At 39.7% G+C, this 14,321-nt stretch overlaps 1 long non-coding RNA gene across 1 annotated transcript; it reads left to right on the forward strand.

Moving 5' to 3' along the window:
* Positions 1–48: 48 nt before the first annotated feature.
* Positions 49–13,365, forward strand: LOC122563737. The gene is made up of 3 exons (XR_006315705.1): positions 49–367; positions 4,072–4,160; positions 12,683–13,365. It is a non-coding gene; the product is annotated as an uncharacterized LOC122563737 (long non-coding RNA).
* The last annotated feature ends 956 nt before the right edge of the window (positions 13,366–14,321 follow it).

Consider the following 14,321-nt stretch of genomic DNA (forward strand, 5'->3'; position numbering starts at 1 on the left):
AAGATTGCGCGTTTTTTTATTGATTCTGATACTTGGCCACGAGAAAATAAAATGCACCAGTAATGGGTTTTCAGAAAGTCTTTGCCTCACGTGACGCTTGGAAAACTTCGGAAATATGGGCAAATGGAGGCAAAAGAAGGACCCCGAAAAGTAAAACACTGTGGGCGTTGAAAACCTGAAATAAAAAAAGAATTAATGCTGCATCCGCCAGGAGAAACAAAAAGCGCGGTAACGTTTCAGGTCTGTGCCCATCGAGTGGATAGACTGGTGTCTGACACATCCTGGGCATGATCTGAGTCTGTGGATCGGGAACTTGACACGCAGGGAAGTTCAGTTAGAGAGGGAGCCGAGGTGATGCTTTGCAGTGGTGAGTGTTTTGGAGGGACTTCTGTTCTTTGTATCCAGGTGTACGGAACACATTTTTTTAAACTGAGCGGAAGAATTCTGCTGTTAGTAAGAGGTTTTGCAAAACGGGACGCCGATATAAATCACCACCTTCAGTGCACCAGGGATTTACGGCATAAAGCAGCTAAGAAAACATAGTTTTATGAAACAGGCAGCTTTGTTTTGGCTGTAGGTAAACGAGGGACAAGAAACAAGGAGCTGGAGAGTAAATTTATTAGACACCGGGAGAGGAGTGGATTATAAGGAACAGCAATCTGCATTTGTGTAGCACCTTTTCCATGATCGTACTTCGATAAAGAATGGGCATCAAGTTGAAATCAAGTTAAGACAGATGCCCAAACTTTTGATCCAAAAGGGTTTTTAATATATAAAAAACTTGCTTTATGTAGCGTCTTTACAACCTCAAGATACTTCAGCGTGCTTTATAACTAATTCAGTCCTTTGGAAGCGGATGTTAGCTATAGGCAACGCAGCAGTCGATTTGTCCACAGCACGATCCCACAAACAGCCTTGTGATAATTGCCAGTCTGTTTTTATGTTAAAAATCACACAACACCAGGTTATAGTCCAACAGGTTTAATTGGAAACACACTAGTTTTGATGTTGGTTGGGGTATTGAGATTGAACTGGATACTGATAAATTGAATCTGGATATTGAGGGATAATCCCACCTGCTGTCGCTAAAAAAAAGTAGCATAAGATCTTTTTTATCTCCACCAGGAAGAACAAGATCAGAAGTCACACGACACCAGGTTACAGGCTTCACGTGACGAAGGGGCAGCGCTCAGAAAGCTTGTGCTTTCAAATAAACCAGTTGGACTATAACCTGGTGTATGACTTTCTGACCTTGTCCACCCCACTCTAACACCGGCACCTCCACATCCCGAAGAATAGGCAAAGCTCCTTTAAATGCCTTATCTCGGAAAACGGCAGCTGTTGCAGTGTCCCCTCAGTACTGCACTAATTTGTCAGATTAGAATATGTCCTCGTATCCCCGAAGGAGACTTTGAACGTGTAAATAATGCTACTTTAATATGATGTTAGTATGAAAAACAAGCACAAATTCTCAAGGTTTTCTCCTTCCCTACCTCAAGCTGAAAAACTTGTTGTACACTTCAACCACAAATACTTCATTCAGTAAATATCTTTCTGAAGAGAGTAATGACCCACTGAAGAGAGAAAACATTCGCGCCTTTGGGAATGCACAGGAAAGATTCGCCAGGATATTGCTGCTGATATGACATTATTTAATAATATTTATATATTTGAAAATTCTTATATATTTTTGTCAATAAGAGAGGGAGAAGAGAGATTGGGATTTTTGCTTTGCACAATACATTTTTTGTACAGCAAGTTGAGAATTTAGCTTTGGATTGTTATAACAACCACTCTGCCTTAACAATGGCCAAATGTTTCCCTCAGCACCGTACATGTTAATGGTTCATCTGCAATTACATGGATGGGTTGAGATGGGTTCAGAGTAATTGTAAATATAATTGTTGACCATAATTCAGTTTAGCATATTAAATGGCACATTATCATTCAAGTTCATCAGGAATTGAATATTTTACTTTATTATGCTACACCGTGGTAAGCTCTATTCGATTCAAAGTTCCTTTTATTTTAACAATAAGTTGACCATGTTCTAAAGATGAAATTGAATTAAGTCAGGGATTTGTGGGGACAGAGTTGAATAAATCCTTCCACTTGATGTAAGGAAGAAAAAAGCCTTGAGAATATGTGTTAGTTTTTAAGTTGAAATATTAGAATTACTTAATTTTGCCAGTAAATTGCAATAGAATAAAGATCAGAAAGCAGCTGAAGAGCAATATGTGATAGTGTCCCACCCTGTTTAAGGGAGACCTGCATTTAGCACCATTTCTGCATGATTAAGTGCAGGTGCACATGTTTTGTGATCTGGGAGTATATACAGATAATGGTAAGCATATTTAATCCTGTGTGTATATTTTATGATGATTGTTTGTATTTAACAATGCGTCAGAATATATCTTCCATGTATGTTTAATCATTGTTGTGTGCAGTTATAGTCTGTAGATGTTTAAGCATGGGAACATAATAAATTGTGAGTTTGGTGAGATATGACTGTACTTATTGATATTGCAGAATTATAGAATGCAGAGGAAGGCCAATCCGCTCATTGTGCCTGTTTCAGTTTTTAAAAGGGCAGTCCAATTAGTATCATTTCATTGCTGTCTCCACATAGCCCAGCATCTTTCTTACTTCAGTGTATTTATTCAGTGCCATTTTGTAAGTCCTTACTGAATCAGTTTCTACTACCTTTCAAATTATAACAACTTCCAGCATGTTTTCTCCTTCCTAACACCTCAGGTTATTTTCTCTTAAAGAAATCTGTCCTCTAGTTACCCACCCATAGAAATAGGTTTAGCTTATTAACTTCTTTAAAAATCTATCAAGGTTGAAACACCTCTCGCCATAATCTGCTCGGCCAGAAGAATAATCTCATTTTCCATCTCTCTGCTGGTAACTGACGTCTTCCTCTGCACCCTCTTTTTCATTTTTCACACAAGTGTGATGTCCAGAATTTGCCAATATTTCTGAAAAGTTTAGTGTGATGTCATTTCTTTTGTTCTCAAAGCCTTTATTTATGAAGCAAAGGACCACACATGCCTTTTTAATAGCCTTCTTAACATGTCCTGCTGGTGTGTATGCATGTCCACATCTCTATTCCTGCATGCGCATTAAAATAGTATCAATTAACTCTTTCTGAATTTCTACATTCTTCCAAGCAGAATGAATCTCTTGTACTGTCCTGCATTACATCCTATCTGTAATGTATCGTCCCACTTCCTCAGTCTGATGTCCTCCCAAAAACTGTTCCTGTGAGTAACCTTAGTGATATGATAGAGTGTATAGTGGGGAAGATGTTCAGTAATGAGAATGGTCAGTGATGTATGACAATGTTTGGTGACAGGGGTAGGTTTGGTCATCAGGAAACTTAGTGATATGTGAGCACATTTTGTGGACTGTATATACTAATGGTGTTTGATTATGTTAACAGCATGTGTGCATTTATCACAGTGGTCTTTGATATATTTAAAGTGTGGATGTAAAGACATTAGCATCCAGATTCAAACTATTGTTGAAGTTGTTTCTGCAACTATCAATAGGCAATTGTGTATGTCACCAAATAAACTCTGGGAGTTAAGCCATGAGCTTCTGGGAAATTGTAGAGTTGGAAGCATGAAATAATGAGTCCAGGCATCAGTAAATAAGTTACTTAAATGTTTCACCATAATTAACACTGAGTTATTCCACTTAGTAAGGAATTGGATTAAATGTCAGCTTTTTAACAAATCAGCTGTGATTCCCAACTTTATTTATTCAGTATTGCCAGTTCCCACTTCAACCTTTCTGCTGACTTCTCTTCCTCCACATAGCTTCAAATTATTGATGTCTTCATCAAGACAGTGCGTAATACAATTTCAATGAGTGGATATGTAATTCCAAAAGATTGATCGATTGGCCAGCATTGTGGCTTTTAATGGACGAGAAAGCTCAGAGTTCCTGGAAATGTAAATGAACAGCAGCCAGTGTGTGTACTTAGGATTGCCCTTTCCAATGGTGATGGGAATGAATATTTCAGCAACAGACCTGCTGTTCACACTTCTCATTTCTTTCACCCAGTTCCAATTTCCATGCAATTTTGGCCTAAGCACATTCCTCTAACCCTGGACTGAAGACTGCATTGAGGTCAAGGATGAGTCTCAGACAAGGTAGATCAAGCTGATGACAGCCATGGGTAAAACCCATTGAAGTATGTTTTCAATAATGTTGAATGTATATTTGTTGCTCATTAAACCAGTCAATAATTTAATGATTTCCCAACTTCATGTTCAATACCCGATTCAGCATTCTGCATCTCTGTCACTTCTTTCTTCCCACAATTGCCAGCCATACTATTAATCTTCTAATTCCTGACATCCATTTGGGAAAGAAATACAATAGTGTATCCATGTGCCTCCTGGCTGATCTGAAGTCATATGACATCTACCATGTGGCCCTGTGCAGGGGGAGGATCAACCTTGAGGCAGTTTCAATACAGACGTAGTACAGGCAACATGGTGTCAGAAGTGGAGCTGATATTGAATTTTGAAGAGCTGCATAGAAACACAGGTAAAGATAGAGAGACACAGCAAATAAAGGCTTCCACTTAAAGACACCGAAAAGGAGCAAAGATGTCAACCACAGCTGAAGTGCTAGGTAAAACACAAAGGCTGCAACATTTCTTCTCGCAGTGCTGGTCAAAATGAAAGGTAATATGAAACAGAATTCACAGGTTTCCATTCACAGTGGCAAAATAATACGTTTGCGACATTCCAACTTCAACAAAGATGGAGCAGCTACAAGTAGCTACATCTTTATTACTATTGGGAGATACCGACTTAAAATGTATTCCAATGTAAATTTCTCAGAACGTCAGAAAAAAGGAAACTACAAAAAGTTTGGAAGCCTTGAAGGTACGCTCTGAACTTTTAGTGAATTTACCTTATAAATAGCACATCGTCAATATGAGGGCCAAAGGTGAATAAAGGTTCAATGATCAATTTATGACAATATTAACCTCAGCTTACAGAATCCTGTGAATTTGTCCAACTAAAAGATTATCCAATTTTAAAAGGAATGTCTACAGGAATAGTGCCAGAAGACTGGAGGATAGCAAATGTTGTCCTCTTGTTCAAGAAGGGGAGTAGAGACAACCCTGGATATTATACACCAGTGAGCCTTACTTTGCTTGTGGGTAAAGTGTTGGAAACAGTTATAAGAGATAGAATTTATAATCATCTAGAGAGGAATAAGTTGATAAGGGATAGTCAACACGGTTTTGTGAAGGGTCGGTTGTGCCTCACAAATCTTATTGAGTTCTTTGAGAAGGTGACCAAACAGGTGGATGAGGGTAAATTGGTTGATGTGGTGTATATGGATTTCAGTAAGGTGCTTGATACGTTTACCCATGGTAGGCTATTGCATAAAATACTGAGACATGGGATTGAGGGAGATTTAGTGGTTTGGATCAGAAATTGGCTAGCTAAAAGAAGATAGAAAGTGGTGGTTGATGGGAAATATTCATTCTGGAGTTTGGACTTACGGGCAAGAATGGAATAGTATAGGTTAGATGGGATTCAGATTGGTTTCACAGTCAGTGCAACATCGAGAGCGGAAGGGCTTGCACTGCACTGTGTTGTTCTATGGTTTTATCAGGCATAAGGGATCCTGTAGAAAAAACACAGATACTGATAAAGGAGAAACTTACTGTTAGGTAAGTGATGATCATGTGCAGAAGTACTGAGGTTGTAAATCAGCAGGTAAAGCATATTCATTGCAGGACAGACCAGGTCTTGCATGACACTGACAGAGACTCCAGATCCAAAGAGCAAAGCAATCAAGGACAAAGGGTTAGATACAAATATTACAGAGGACATCACATAATGAAAAAGGAGGCATCAGCCTGGGGAAAGCAATGTTCTCACTGCAAGAAGTTGAATTATTTTGGACACAAGTGCATGACAGGAAGGAAGCACAGCAAGCAGGTACAGATGGTTACTGTAGAAACATCAGCTGAAGATTCTGACAAATGACTATGCCATAAAACAGGTTAGTTTAGTCAGTTCAATTGGTGATAAATGGTTTGTGACTGTTGGAATGCTGACTGCAGAAGGAGAATATCAAGTCAACATAAACGTTAGATAGACGTGGGTGTGTCATGCATCATATATAGATCCAAAAATGGAGCCATTCAAAGGAAGGCTAAGACTATGTGAAGGGTCCACACTCACTCTGAGATTACTCTGCAAGCCCAATGCAATGACAAGAATGAGGTTCTGGAGGCCAAGTTCATAAAAGCTACTCATATCAGTCAGAGCAAGTCTAAAGCTTGGACTCGTCATGCTCAGTGTACCAAATAAGATTTGCAATATGTCTTGGTGCATTAAACCATTGACAGTAAAAGAAATACTAAGGAACTACAATAATGTGTTTAGAGATTTAGGAAGTATTTCCAGAGAATAACATCTCAAAATGGATGAGAATGCCAGTCCAAGTCAGCATCAGCCAAGGGAAACTCTAGCTGCCCTCAAAGCCAGCCTGAAAGACAAGATAGGAGAACTGGAAAAGGGGAGTAATGAAGCAAGTGATAACTCCTACATGTGGATTAGCAGCATGGTAGCAAAAAAAACAATCTAGAAAGCTGAAAGTAAGAATCAACCCAAAGGACTGAAATAAATCTCTGGTTAGATCTCACGACCCTATGCCATCCTTTGAAGGAATTTTGCTGCAACATGCATAAACAAAACCTTCACCTCCTTAGAAGCAAAGGATGATTATTGGCAATGGAAATTGGGTGAAAGCTGGGTGGGAGGGTAAGCTGTGAGCACAATTCAGGGATGCTTCAGTGTGATTTGGAGAAGTTAAGTGAGTAGGCAAATGGAGTGTAATGTGATAAATGTGATGTTATGCACTTGGATAGCAAAACCAGGGTTGCAGCTTGTTATCTGAATGGCAATATATTGGGAAACTTGCAATGATCCCTGTGTGCACTTATACACCAATCTCTAAAAGTAAGTGGCGCAGGTGTGAAGAAGTCAACAGTACGTTAGCCTTCATAGCAAGAGGATCTCAATAGAGCAATTGTACAGGGCCCTGCTGAGACCCAGTTTTGGTCTTCTTATCTGAGGAAAGATGTTCTGGCTGTGATTCTTGCGATGGCAAGACCGACGTACAAAGAGAGACTGGATCAGTTAGGACTATATTCACTGGAATTTAGAAGAATGAGGGGGAATCTCAAAGAAACCTGTGAAATTCTTACGAGACCAAACAGGAAAAACAAAGGGAGAATGCCCCTGATGAATGGGGAGTCCGGAACCTGGGTATGGGGTAAGCCATTTAGACCTGAGCTGAGGAGAAATTTCTGCAGCCAGAAAGTGGCAAAACTCTCTGCCAGAGAAAATGATATTGGCCAAAAAATTTAATCTTCTCAGTAAGGAGTTGGATATTGCTGTTAGGGCTAAAGGGATTAACGGTGAGAAAGTGGGAACAGGAGACTGAGGTGGAGAATCAACCATCATCATGTTGAATGGTGGAGCAGACTTGAAGGGCTGAACAGCCTACTCTTGCTTCTGTTTTCCATGCTTTTAATCTTCAATGTAAATGTTTCTTGTGACTTCGTTAAGAAACTTAAATTTTCAACAGCAGTGGGGCATATAAGAAGAATTACTTGGGTGAGAGAGGTGCTGGGGGCAAGTGATTCAAAGGAGAAGGTGATCAGACAATTACAGAAGTGTTACAGATATGTCCAGATTTGCAACAAAAACATCTTTTCCTTGTGTCATCATATAGAGAGGACAGGGTGCTGACATTCATTGCTGGATCAATTTTTATTACGTATAATTGCCATCAGAATAGGACCAAATTGAACTGCAGTGTGCCGCACAAAAATAACACATGTTTACTTTGGATAATGTTCGACTTAAATGAATTTGCTTTTTTTCTAGTCAGCTACAGTGGCAGAGAGCAGCAGGACCACTTCTCTATTGGAAACAAAGTTGCAATTTTTAACGATAAAATGGCCATGGGGAACAAAGTAACACTGTGTGCACTATAAACTCCTAACCTCAGAGTTAAATCCAAAATGAAACTGCTTTGACTGCATCTCAGAAGAACAAGCCCTGACTGCATCAATGTAACACCTTCCAGGTTCCCACTGCTGCTAATCGACAGAATTAGATTGTCAGTTGATTGCCAAGTAATGAAAGGTTGGTGAAAGAATTAAGAATACTCTAAGTGCTGACAACTTCGTCAGAGATTCAGATTAGTTATGATAAAATGAACCTCAAAAAAGGCAAATCCACTGAGTGAATTCCAAAAACATGATTACTGCCTTGTGTATTCAACCTACGTACAATTCGAGGAGGGGTCTGTGGGCTTGTTTGAATTCACGTTGCTCTTTATTGTAAAATTCAGTGTCAAGTCTTATGGCAGGCATCAGAGGTTCAGGATTGTAATTCACCCACTCCAGATTAACCCTGGAGACCTACTATTCTCAGGTAAAAACAATGACTGCAGACGCTGGAAACCAGATTCTGGATTAATGGTGCTGGAAGAGCACAGCAGTTCAGGCAGCATCCGATCGATTTTGCTGCTCCTCGGATGCTGCCTGAACTGCTGTGCTCTTGCAGCACCACTCATCCAGAATCTACTATTCTCAATCATCCTAGAAATAAAACAACCCCTTTCTCTATTTCCTTCTTTATTCCATGACTAACCTGCTCCCCCCTCCTTAAATCCTATTCCCCTTCCACCTCCATCCTAAACTGCAAGATTTGCAACAAAACACCTGAGCTTCTTTGTCACTACAAAGGAGGCTGTATATTCACTTGTAATAAAAGCAGAAAGTGCTGGAGAAATTCAGTGGATCTAGCAGCATCTGTGGAGAGAAAATCAATGAATGTTTTGAGCCTAACATGACTCTTCTTTAGACCTGTCCAATCACGTACTTTGCAGTGTCTTTTCTTCTTGCAACCTTTCTCCAACCTGGTCCAGCTCATGAGACTCACTGCCTTCTCTAACTCTTGATGCCAGTTCCCCTGAGTTGCTGGGCACTCAGCTTTCTGGTCCCTGCACTGACTGACCTTGTCTATAGTTCCTTGTGCATCCTTCATTTGCAAAATGGATATAATCAACTCTCAAAATAAAACTCTTGCGAAAAACCTGTCCTTGTAAACTACCATTAATGGCGATCTTTCTTTCCTGTCCAAAGTCCATGAACATATCTGACTTCCATGTCCATCTTGTCTTCAGTTCACAATTTGGACCTCTCCAATCAGAAATCCATCCATCCTGGAGAACTCAAACAGCCTTCCCATGGGAGGCACGGTGGCTCAGTGGTTAGCACTGTTGCCTCACGGCACCAGAGTCCCAGGTTCCATTCTAGCCTCAGGTGACTGTCTGGGTGGAGTTTCCACATTCTCCCTGTGTCTGTGTGGGTTCCCTCCAGGTGCTCCGGTTTTCTCCCACAGTCCAAAGATGTGCAGGCCAGGTGAATTGGCCATGCTAAATTGCCCATAACATTAGGTGCATTAGTCAGAGGGAAATGGGTCTGGGTAGGCTACTCTTTGGAGGATCGGTGTGGACTTGTTGGGCCAAAGGGCCTGTTTGCACACTATAGGGAATCTAATCGAAGTGACATTCTCTGTTATTGCTCCAAATGGGGCATTACCCTCCAGGCCATTTCCACAGACTTTGAAATGTTCAAGCATGCCATAAGCCTCCCATGCCTCCTCTATACGCTGTGAAGGACAGCCCTGATTTGGTTCTGCTCTCACCAGTCTGATTGTGGCAAGATCTCCGTGAATAGCTTCTCTTTGAGTCCTCAGACCTGGCTCTGCAAAGCCCAAAGCCATTGTCTTCAGTCCTTGTACAAACCCAGCCCAATTGGTGCTGGTTCTGGTCACTGGATTCTGAATCTGAATAAGGTAGCTTAAAACCTTGCCATCTCATGTGACCCATTTGCTCTCTTCTGGTCCACTGACCTCTCCCTTGCAAAGACTGTTACCTTTGTAGCCTTATTTGGCTCTGTTAATCTCTCTAAAACATTTATCAGTATTTGTGTCGTCCTCAGAGTTAACTACTCCATTAGTCTTCTGGTTCCAATTGGACTTTAGAAGTTTGTACTTAGACTGTGGACTGAAACATGAGTGCAGTACTGATGCAGTGTAAAGCTGCCTTTCAACAGATGAGACAATATACTGAGCCCTTGCCTGCCCTCTCAAGTGGGTGTAAAAGATTCTTTGCCACTATTTCAGAGGAGAATTCTCCAAGGGGAGCAGTGAGGTAAAAACAGAAGGTGCTGGAGAAACCCAGCAGCTCTGGTAGCATCTGTGGGGAGAGAAATAGCGCTTACGTTTCAAATCTAATTATTCTTCCTGCACTGAAGAAATGTCAATGGACCCAAAATTTAGATGCTGCCAGATCTGCTGAGCTTTCTCCAGCACCTTCTATTCTTATTTTAGATTTCCAACATTCTTTCATAGAATCCCTATAGTGTGGAAGCAAGCCATTCTGCCCATCAAGTCCACACTGACCCTCTGAAAAGCATTAGACCCCCACCCACCCCTACCCCTCTGCATCTCCCATGGCTAATCCACCTAACCTACATATCCCTGGACAATTTCACATGGGCAATTCACCTAACCTGCGCATCTTTAAATTGTGAGAGGAAACCAGAGAAGCTGTAGGAAACCCACATTCACACAGGAGAATGTGCAAACTCCACACAGACAGTTGCCTGAGAGTGTTATTGAACCCAGGTCCCTGGCGCTATGAGGCAGCATTGCTGACCACTGAGCCACCATGCTGCTGCCCCAACCTATTGTGGTGCATTTTATTTTTCTTTGTTATGAGAGCAAGGAAGGGTTTCCTGACATCCTGATCAATGCCCATCATTAAACTAGCAAATTATCTGATCATGATCTCTTTCTTGTTTCTGTGACTTCACTTTACAAAAATAAAGTGACAAATTTCTTCACATTCCAACTGTGGTTACATTTAATAAAGATTACTTCAGTTGTCAAGGTGCTTTAGAATGTCCTAAGACCATGAAAAATATTCTTTCGACAAAGTTAAAAATCTCACAACACCAGGTTATAGTCCAACAGGTTTATTAGGAAGCACGAGCTTTTGGAGCGCTGCTCCTTCATCAGATGATTGTGTGATTTCTAACTTTGTACACCCCAGTCCAACACCGGCACCTCCATATCATTCTTTCAACAGAAATTCTTTATCTCCTCCTCCTGTCTGCACATTCCTTCCTTTTGAAGTAATAGTTATTTCATGTTTAGTGTTACAATCTAGAATGGTTCAAACACGAAACAAACAAAAGTATAGAATTCTGGTTTCCTACCCTCCAGTAATAAAATATTAACCTCCAGGACATTGTGACAGTAACCTTTGAGGTAATTGCCAAAAGATTAAGTCATTTTTAAAATTTGTTTTGAATTCATTCGTTTATTATTTAGAAGAAGAAGAATCAAATGATCTCTTCTTTTATTAACTCTCATAGTTAAGAATTATCCAGTCAGAAGATTCCGTGTGTGCTTGTGTGTTTTATGTATATGTTTGCATATGTATACATGTGTAAGTATGTGTGTGTCATGAGCACATATTTGTGGTGTGTATGCATATTGAGTGTGTGTGCATGTATGTATTTGTATGTGTTTATATTTTTATATGTAGGTGCACATGTGTATGTGCCACTTGTGTGTGCGTGTATGTGTGTGACATGTGTGCTGTTGTGCCAAGTGTGCATTTGCATCCATATATGTTGTGTGTTTTGTGTATATTTATGCATACAGCATATATATATATATATATATATGTGTGTGTGTGGTGTATATATGTATATGTGTATGGTGTATGTATGAATTTGTATGTGATGTATATATATGTGTGTGTATATCTATGTATGTATGTTTATGTGTGTCTGTATGTTGTTTGCATGGATGTGTGTATCTATACATGTGTGGCATATTGTGGTCTTCTGTACATGTACATATGTGTCTGTGGTGTGTACGTCTGTGTGCATATATACATATGTGTGTGGTGCGTGCATGTGTGTGTGTGTCATGTATTCTTGTGTGTATCTGTGTGTCCATATATATGTGTTTTTATGTGTGTATGGTGTCTGTGTATGTGTGCATATGTGTGTTGTCTGTTTATGTATGTATGTATGTATGTGTGTGTATATATGGTGTCTATATTTATGTATGTGTATGCCTGTGTGTATGTGTATATGGAGTGCATGTGCGCATGCGTGTGTGTTGGTTGTGCGATGTCTGCTGGGTGGGAGGATCATGTGATGAATGATTCTAACCAGAATTGGCAGCCCTGTATGTGCAATCAATTCAATATGGGCATCACATGACAATAACCACTAAAAACAGGAGTTGGATTGCAGATTGATGAGCTTGTCGAGATGAAAGCTGGCTAGATTTGTCAAGTGTTGCATCTCCTTCAGGTGGTTACTGACCTGCTCTGCATTTGCAGATTTTGTTTTGGTCTGGTTAGTTAAGATCTTCTGCATTCTTGTTTTTTTGATTTTGCATTCTGTTACTTCTGCTTTTGTGTCCTTCAGCCAATTGGTTTTTCACCTCCCCACACAAAGCAGATATCAATAACTCCACTGGAATAAGTAACGGCTGCGTCACTGGTTTCAGTGACTCACAAGAGTTCTTTTTTTTTGCAGGAATAAAAGACTCATGACTCAGAAAGACTGTGGGTGTCAGTGAGTGGCAATAGTCTGTTGGCTTGAGGAATTGAACACCTGCTGCTTCGCATCTTCCGTTAATCAGATGTAAATTATATTAAAAAGTCATTTAAATAATGCTTACTTTTACTTAGAACTTCAAAACACTATCCTCATTATACCCTCCTGTGAAATATGGGGTAGATTTCTTCTGTCATAATTAAATTAATGCTGGGATTATTCCACCTTAAAAATGAACAGAAAGGCTGTGAAACATGAAATGTATCTGCTACCAAAACCAAGCCTGCCAATATACTGGGATGTAGTAAATGGGGAGTTGGATCGGCAGTAGAGTATTGAAAATGTATTGTAATGCCTTAGAGTGAAGCATGTTGTCTAGAGAATTTTATATCTATTACATATTCTGTAAATTGTAATTTGAGATGTCTTGCCCTCAGGCTGCATATCTGACATGGGATGTATTGACTAAATATGAAGACTGTTAGAATCCCACATATTGAACATCCTTGCAAAATCTGTCATATTCAAGTCAAAATGGTCTTGTAATGATTTTGTTAACAAATTTTATGAGTAACATATTAATTTTAAAAAGAAAAGGCAGCACCTTTGCTTATTATGTAGAATGGAAAAGACAAATATTGGCAGAACATGAAAATAAAGGGTAGATGTACCAAACCACTGAATTTCTTTATATTCCTTCTTTTTGACCTGTAGTGGCAGGATGACAGTATTTGATTTTTTTTGCACATAGTCAGGACCAAGGCGATTATTCTTCATTATCTGCTATAATTTCCAAGCAGACTTTGGCATTGCTTTCTTTGCTTCCCAAAGTAAAACATTGGTGGCAGATATGGTCTGATAGCAAAGCAAGCCTGACAGTGAAGGTTTCACTCCATATATGATATTTATTCTGAATATTATTTCCAAGGATGCTGGACTATCAATAAGGGATAAAAGCTACATGGTGGAACTAATACTCAAACAATTCCTCTCCGAATCAGAGATCACTGGATCAACCTGTACACCGTCCTGTTGTACGTGGTTCAAGTCTGTACCAATGGTGTACGGAAAATGTCATGCACTGTCGGTAGTGGTGTCTTTTCTATGAGGCATTAAAACAAGGTGCCAACTATTTATTCAAATGGCTATAAAAGACCCTGTGGCACAGATCGAAGAAAAGCAGGGGAGTTTTTCCAATGTGCAGTTCAACCTTTATCACTCATTTAACATCACCAAAAGCAGACTTACTGGCTATTTATTTGTTTCGTCCCTGAGCTTGCTTTGTGCAAAATGATGATCTTGCAAAGTTGAGAAGTTAAAATTATGAAATAAGAACCCAATGGGCTCACTTCCACTGTTTTACCAGAGATTGTACAGGGATGGGAGTTGTGGGTAAGCAATCTGCTCTCATTAGAAGGGCTTGTCTTTGAAGCTTTGTAGGGATGTTTTCTTTGTTTAGTTCTGCAGTTTTTATTTAAACTTTTAACCCACTATAAAGACTATACTTTTTTTAAATACAAATTGGGAAAAGTAACAGCTTTATCATTGTTGTGTTGCACAGAATGTATTAGATATGGTTATCTTTTGCAACTCAAAGGTTAAAAAGTGGAACAGTATA

This window comes from Chiloscyllium plagiosum, chromosome 27 (genome assembly GCF_004010195.1).
Source record: "Chiloscyllium plagiosum isolate BGI_BamShark_2017 chromosome 27, ASM401019v2, whole genome shotgun sequence".
Taxonomy (NCBI): Eukaryota; Metazoa; Chordata; class Chondrichthyes; order Orectolobiformes; family Hemiscylliidae; genus Chiloscyllium; species Chiloscyllium plagiosum.